The following is an 8,778-nucleotide window of genomic DNA, read 5'->3' on the forward strand; positions in this document are numbered from 1 at the left end:
GTATCTCCTGCTACTTCTTTTATTCGTATTTTTCAAGCTATGGTATTTGTACCTCTGGGGATATGGGCAGGGTGCCAGGGGCTACTCAAAGCCCCAGGATAATGTACAGCATGGGGACTATAGTTAATAATACTGTACTGAATATATGAAAATTTCTAATAGATCTAAAAAGTTCTTGTCACAACAAAAACTACCTTCCAGAATCAATTTTACAATGTGGAGGAAAAAGGACTTTTAATTCTTTTCTTGATAACAATTTCAATATTTTTATAAATTAATATAACTGTCCATATATTAAGAATATTGTGTGTGTGTGCATGTGTGTGCGTGTGTGTGTGTGTGTGTGTGTGTGTGTGTTTCAGGTAAAATCTGAAGCCATTTCTTGCTGATGGAAGGCTAATTTGAGCTATATTGCAATGCTCCAGGTCATTCCACCTCTACCAATAGGGGTACTTTGCTATAAAGTTTGAGAAGCATGCTTTTGTCACTTAGAAATGCATTCAACTGTGGGGCGATTAAGACTTAAAGTTAGCTTACACAGTACTAACTGAGGAGTTGGCAGTTGACTGCCCCTGATTCAGGCGCTCATTAACCTTGGAGCCGGGGACTGTGGGATTCCCTCACCCCTTCCTTCATACTTGTCCACAGGTCATTTCCTGGGCCTTTCCTTTCTGCTGTCACAAAATGGTTGCTGTAGCTCCAGACAGCAAATCCATGTTCAAGGCAGTTAAAAGACAAGAGGATAGAGGGTTGCTAGTCTCATTCCTATTAGGAATGAGACCATTCCTAATGGTCCTATTCCTAGGAATAGTCCCAATCCTATTAGGCCAAGCAAAATCCTTCTGCAAGCCCCTATGAGATCTTTACTTAATTCTCACTGGTCAGAACAGTTACACGGTCACTTCAGGATGAAAAAGAGGCTAGCAACATGAGTCAACCAATCAGCTGGGGCTGGGCAGCTTGCGTCATTCCCGTCACTCCCGTCAATTTCCCTACCTTCAATTAGTATTCTATCAGCAAAGAGGAAAGGGGACTAGATGTGGGGGAGGCACTTAGCGACTGTCACAGTACCCTTCTCTCCAGCCAAATTGGCTTTCTGGTTGATCCTAGAGCCTGACACATAATAGGGGCCAAAGAAACAAGCCACTATCATTTGGGGGAGCAGAAATGGCAAATGTGCAGCACACACGGTCTCCCCTCTCCCAAACGCACCCTTAGTCTCAGGTGGAGGGCCCCCTTGCCCGCTGGAGCCCAGTATTATTGTGAGCCGAAGGGAAAGCCATGTCCCTCCAGACACAGAACCCGGCATCTGGGAGCGACCGAAAGAACTCTCTGTCCAGGTCGCAGATCCATTTCCACTCACCCCCAGAGAAAAAGGGAAGTGTCTGTGAGGGCATTTCTCGAGGACACCACCTCTCAAATATTCAGCAAAAGTAGAGATTTCGACCCAGCCCAATGAACACCGTACTCATGCAGCACAATTTTCTTTGCATTTGCAGACTGAAATCAGAACTAAGGACTCAGAGCAGTTTGAGCTGTACTTCAATTACCCAGTCTGTTGTGTTCAGAGCGGCTGAAGACTCCTTGGAAATGGCAGAGGTGCTGCCTTAGAAGTAAGACGGGCTTTATTTTTTCTATAGGTGCTTTTTGAGAAGACTCCATGGTCTGTGGAAGAAAGAAGTGAGACCGGAAGGGCTTGTAGTTCGTCACCTCCAGAGCTGGCCACTCGGCCTGTTGCTTTGACTTGGCACCACGAGAGAGAGGGAGGGGCCCCGTGGTTCCTTTCCAAGTTTTCCCCATGCCTTCCCTCTGCATACAGGAAGGCGCACATGGGGCCAAGACACAGATCATTGAACTTGAGAAGGAAAACGCAGGAGCCCTCATCCAACCCAGAAGTCATAAAGGAACAGCAGAAAAGGTCTCTAATGTACGGGGTGGGTTTCCGTAGTCGTCTGCCAGGCTACATTTCTGAATCATCTCTTAACACTTGGCAAAGAGGCTGAGATGTTGAAAACTCCCTTTTTGGCCAGAGAACTGGAAGGATCATATCTGTAAACAACAATGGGTTTTAACTTTTTTGTATTATAGTAACTTTCACTTTAAACTAGTCGATGTTTTAACAGGAACACTCTCTTAGGTTGAAGTTTTTACCTATTCCTCAAGTCACCTGACCAAGCAGGTTTCCAGAAGTGACAGGACTTTCTTTAAATCCTTAATATTTGGACTCCCTTAATATGATGCTTGTAGGTGATCAGACTCTGTATTTTCTTTTTTTTTTAATGTTTTTTTTTTTTAGAGAGAGAAAGAGAAAGAGAGAGAGAGAGAAACAGAGCACAAGCAGGGTAGGAACAGAGAGAGAGGGCCTCTAAAGCAGGCTCCAGACTCTGAGCTGTCAGCACAGAGCCCGATGCAGGGTTCGAACTTATGAACTGTGAGATCATGACCTGAGCTGGAGTCAAACACTCAACCGACTGAGCCACCCAGGCACCCCCAGACTCTGTATTTTCTGATGCTCTCTTGGTGGTGGTAGCAAGTTCATTGGTATTTTTTGAATACTAACTTTGTGCTAACGGTGCTGGCCCTGTGGAGAAAACAAAGGGAGGCTATGAGTCACCACCTAATTGCATAGAATATAATTTCATGCTAATTATTAGGCTGAATTTCTTAGACCTATTTAAGATTGATTAAATGATGATTAAGCATTCAATGGGTACTTCGTACAATTATGAAATGATATTGCAGATCTATAGAGATATGGATAACTGTGTTTATAGCCGGGGACTGCTGTAACAAAGTACTTGTCACAAATTTTGGTGGCTTAAAGCAACAGACGTTTATTCTCACAGTTATGGAGGACAGAAGTCCAAAATTGAAGTGTCAGAAAGAAAATGAAAACAGTAATTCAAAAAGATATACGCACCCCTACGTTTATTGCAGTATTGCTTACAATAGTCAAAATATGGAAGCAATCCAAGTGTTCATCGATAGATGAAAAGATAAAGAATATATAGTATATATATCATGGAATATTAGTCAGCCATAAAAAAGAATGACATCTTGCTATTTGTGACAACATGGATAGACCTAGAGGGTATTATGCTGAGTGAACTAAGTCAGATACAGACAGACAAATACCATATGATTAAACCCATATGTGGAATCTAGAACACAAAAATAAAAATCAAAAGAAAGCAAAAAGAGACCCCAAAATACAGAGAATAAACTGATGGTTGCTAGAGGGAAGGGGGAAAAGGGGAGGGGCAAAATGGGTGAAGGGGAGTGGGAGATACAGGCTCCCAGTTATGGAATGAGTACATTCTCTGACACTCCCCCAAAAACAGTGGGATCTTTGTCCCCTCCCCTTGAATCTCAGTGAGCTTGTGACTTCTTTGACCAATACAGTATGGCAGAAATGATGTTATATGACTTCCACGGCTAGATCACAAAAGGCCACACAACTTCTACCCTGTTTACTCATAGAACCTCAAGGCACCACATAAGAAGTCTGACTACCCTGAGGCCACCATGTTGTAAGGAAGTCCAAGTCATGTGGAAAAGCCACAGGTAGTCAACAATCCCAACTGGGCTCAAAACTCCAATGAACTCAACCCAGGTGCTAGCTCTGTGAATGAAGGAAGAAGCCTGCAGTTGTTTCCAGACCCCAGACATTCCAATTATCCTCAGCCATTTGAATTTTCCCAGCTGAGGTCCCAGCCTTCATAGAGCTGAGGCAAGCCATCCTGATATCTCCTGTCCAAACTCCTCGCCCAGAGAATTCACGAGCCATAACGAGGTGGTTGCTATTTTGCACATTTTATGTCTTGTGTGGCAATAAATCATGAATAAACATTATGTACAGTATAGTCATATTTTTTAAAAAGTATGAATGTATGTGCATGCACAGGAAATACCTAGGACGTTTGACCCCAAACTATTAACAGAGATTATTTGGGGGGGACGGGTATACTCTTATTTATACTTTTCTCTATTTTTAAAGATTTTATTTTTAAGTAATCTCTACCCCCAATGTGGAGCTCCAACTCACAACTCCCAAGACCAAGAGTCACATGCTCCACAGACTGAGCCAGCCAAGTGCCCCTATACTTTTCTATATTTTTTAAATTCTTTAAAATGAGGTCATATTACTTAATCAGGAAAAAAGAAAATGATTTTCATGTAGAAAAAAAGATACCACTGAAATATGGTGGTTGTGTTTTCAGCCACAAGCAATGAAAGACTCCTGGTGAAGGCTGGGGCATCTCTGTACTGTAACCATAATCGACACACCAATTATTTTGCAATCAAAGCTTGTTTTAGCTAAGTAAACTACTAATCACAGGGCAGAGTCTAGTCTCTTCAGAGCTGTGCCTCATGGAAGTAGCAGTAACTGAAAAGGAGGTTCGGGCACTCCTCTGGCACTCTCCTTCTTCAGGTGGCCGGGCCCAGAGCTCAGACAACCACCTTGTTCTTTGGTAATGGGGGAAGGCAGTGGTTATGCAGTGGTTTAGGGAGGGGAGCAGGTGGAAAGCACAAGAGAAGTGGGTGTGAACAAAGGGCCTAGAAGATGGAGATGGGACGCTGTGGCTTCCGTCTCCTGTCAGGGAAAGGGACAGTGTACGCATTTCCAATGGCTTGGCATAGGGGTGCCCCCACACGCCACAGAACCGGGGCTGTGTGCTGCTGACGTTATGTCTGCCACGGCTGACGACGTTTCTAACATAAAGTGTGTCACTGGAGCACATCCTTTTCCTTCAGAGACGTAGTATTCAAAGGTTAACAACACGTCCTGCCAAGAGCACAAACCCCACTCTTGGCATGACAAATGAGGCCTTGGCCCTCTTGAATGGCCACACTTTAGAAACCGAGGGAAAGCAGAGAGAAGCAAAAGGCCACAATTGAAAAGAACAGTCCTTGTGACTTCCACAAAAAAATGTCAGAATGGAGCCAAGGGTGAGTTAAGTATTATATGCACAGTTTCTACGGAAACTTGAAAAGCAAATAATGCATCAGGGAGGAAGGCACTCATTACACAGATAAGTTCCCAATCCCAGGGACCAGCCCTCCTTTCCAGCTTCTATAGAACACTCCGTGGCAAGGTTCCCAGGCACAAAGACACCCAGGGGCCTCCATCATGGTAGAGGGAATCTCAAGAGACCAGGAAAGAAGTGGGTGCCAAGGTGCTTTGCACTCTGCTGGGCCAACATGAGACACTTTCTGTGTAGCCCCCAAGATGCTATCACTCTATTAACTCTATTAACAGCCAGTAGCCACTTCTGCTAAATTTGTAACCTTACGTGTGCCCATTTGCCCATCAGCAGGTAGTCTGGTTAACTACTAACTAAAGTTAACTAAAGTTAACTACTTACGTGGCTCTGGTTTCTAGAGAGGAAGACACACAGTGGAAAGCAATGCAAGTACTCCCAGCTCCTTCCTTTTGTTCTTCCCATCGCATTGTCTTGATGAAATGAAACCTCTTCAACTCACAGGCAAGGCAGTGGGTGTAGGGAAAGCCCCAAACCTACCAACTTTATAATTTATATGATATGATACTCTCTGCCTGTTCTGAGGCCCCTCTGATTGGCCTTCAGTTATTTATACATCTCTGACAGTTTCACACTCCACCCTCACTAACCTTTCCCGGGCCAGAAAAATCTCACTCTAACTCATTTCCCAGTGACCTTTGTTCTCACTCACAAGTCCTGAGGATCACAGCACACCCTTACCCCACCCCATTTTAGTGCATATGTGGGTGTATTCTCTTTCTTTAATATCCTTATGAAATTTCATAGCTTATTTTATATATATTTAATGTTTATTCCCGTGTGTTCATTTTTTGCTATTAGTGTGATGGTTTTTTCCTCTATGTTTTATAACTGATTATTATTTGAATATAAGGAAGCTTGATTGAATTTCTTTGATAAATAAGATTTGTTTTCTATCTACAACTATTGCCTTCCAGAACACAGTTGGGGAATGCTACAGGGGGTCAGAATGTTATATGTGGTGACAGTGTAATTCTTTATGAAAATATGAATTCATAGTAGTGAAATCTGCTTTATTCTGCATTTTGATATATTATACTACAAGTTTCTCTCCAATAGAAATAGCTCCTGTTTTCTCATTACAGGACACACTATCTATTTTCATAGTGCAAACACAACGTTCAGCTTTAGTAATGGAGTCACATATGTCTGTTCAAAGATTGAACTTGTTTCAATATGCCTTTGTCCACTGAAACTCTGCATCTATGAAACATAAAATCCTAATGCATTCATGTTTTTAAGCAGAAGATGAGAAGGACTCTATGTGGTTCATCACTCACCAAAATAAAATAAATCATAATTAATTGTGGCTATTTTAGCACATATAGAATCTGTAGATCAGAGATAGTATAGTTATTTACCCATACCAACCCTCTTTCAAAAACCTATGAAGAGAACAATGGGCAAGAGAAGTATATCACCATCTGTGTACAAAGGAGTAAGCGACACATCCATACGTATAGAATAGCTCTACAATGATATACAAAAAACTGTCATCAGTGGTAGCCTCTGGGGGGGAGACTGGAAGATATAGGCAAACAGGAGACTTACTTTCCATCGTGAACTCTCTTGCACTCTCTGAATTTTCTATCACACACAGGTATTGTACTACTAATAAGCTTCTGCGTCAAGAAGATACTGAGGAACAGTAATATTTTATGGGTAGCAATGGTATGGTGAGAATGAGATGGGAATTTCTTAAATTTGCAAATGGGACATAAGTTGGTATGATTGCATTTGACATGTCAGAAGCCTCAAAAAGTTCCTTTCTCTGCATTTCTGATTCTTTATGTAGGATAGACTCCTAGAAGCAGAATTACTGCCTGTGGTAGGCATAACAATGGTTTCCTCAAATGGTCCCGCATGTCCAAATTTGGAACCCATGAAGATGTTATGTTACACGGCAGGAGGGAATCAGGTTGCAGAGGGAATGGAGGCTGTTAATCAGACGGTTTTGAGATGGAGAGGCTATCCTGGGCTATCCAGGTAGTTCCAATGTAATCACCAGGATCTTTATTAAGTGAAGGAGGGGGACAGAAGAGTCAAAGTAATGCAGTATAAGAAGTCAGCCAGCCATTGCTGGCTTTAAAGATGGAAGGGGCCATGAGTTAAAGAATGTGGGCAGTTTCAAGGAGCTGGAAAAGGCAAGGAAATGAATCTTTCCCTGGAGCCTCCAGAATGCATGCAGCCCTGGAAATACCTTGATTTTAGCCCAGTGAGACTCATTTTGGACTTCTGCAGTCCAGAACTATGCTGTTTGTGGTTTAAGCCATCAAGTCTATGCTAATCGGTGACAGCAGCAATGGAAAACTAATACACTGTGTCAAAGAAATACTCATTTATAAGAATAAAAATCTGGAGAGAATCTAAATGTCCATTAACAAAGAAATAGAAAGTAAATGGTGCCATATTTATACGAAAGAGATTTTGAAATTTTTCAAATGTTTATGAGAGCATATTAAGTTGAAAAAGCAGTTTATAAACCTGTATCTGGTTCCAGTTATAGAAATTATATACTCATATATACATCACTTCAGTCAGGGTTCAGCTGCAGAAAAGAGAAATTACTCAAGGCATTTTGAAGAGAAAGAGACATAAAAAAATCAGACCCATACAAAATCATGGGGGAAACCATAGGAGAGGGGCTCATGAAGCCTCTTGAGAGGTCGGCCAAGCTATGGGGGTCCACCCAGATCACCAAGGGGAGTGCCAGATGGAGCCCTAGCCTGGGGTCACACATCCAAAGGCAGTGGAGAGATGGCCCCTTTTCTTCCCTTCCTTTTCTCATAACCACTGCATTCTACTCATATGGTACAAAGAATGTTTAAGTGTAATCCCACCTTTTTCTGCCTCCATATTTATAAACGAGAAACAAATACCAAAGAATCTATTGGTGTTAAGAATGCATGCTCTGACTGATGAATGGATAAAGATGATGCGGTTTATACATATGATGGAATACTACTCAGCAATGAGAAAGAATGAAATCTGGCCATTTGCAGCAATGTGGATGGAACTGGAGGGTATTATGGTAAGTGAAATAAGTCAGGCAGAGAAAGACAGATACCATCTGTTTTCACTCATATGTGGATCTGGAGAAACTTAACAGAAGACCATGGGGGGGAGGGGAAGGAGGAAAAAAAGTTACAGAGAGGCAGGGAGGCAAACCATAAGAGACTCTTAAATACTGAGAACAAACTGAGGGTTGATGGGGGGGGGAGGGGAAAATGGGTGATGGGCATTGAAGAGGGCACTTGTTGGGATGAGCACTAGGTACTGTATGGATGCCAATTTGACAATAAATCATATTAAAAAATAAAAGAAAAAAAAAGAATGCATGGTCTGGAGTTAGATGACCCAGATTTAAATCCAGCTTGATCCTTGCCTACATGACCCTCACTCTTGGTGCCTGAGCACCATTGTCAGTAAAGGGAAAGATTTCAGTGCTTCCCCACAGGGTTTCCTGAGGGTCCAACCATATTAGGGAGCCAAGCACTCAGCAGAGAGTAAGGTAAAACTGCTCAATAAATAGTAAATGGTATCATTTTTATAATACTTTCCTATACTTATCAGGTATTATTTATCACGTATTAATTTTATCATCATAGAAACAAAAACCCCATTTTGGGAAAATCCAAGCTGGATGTTAAACTTCCAAAAATAATCATGGTCTGAAGGAAAAATAGAAATTTTATTTTATTTATTTATTTATTTTTTAAAAATAGAAATTTTAAAA

The sequence above is a fragment of the Panthera tigris genome, chromosome A1 (assembly GCF_018350195.1).
Source record: "Panthera tigris isolate Pti1 chromosome A1, P.tigris_Pti1_mat1.1, whole genome shotgun sequence".
NCBI classification, from domain to species: Eukaryota; Metazoa; Chordata; class Mammalia; order Carnivora; family Felidae; genus Panthera; species Panthera tigris.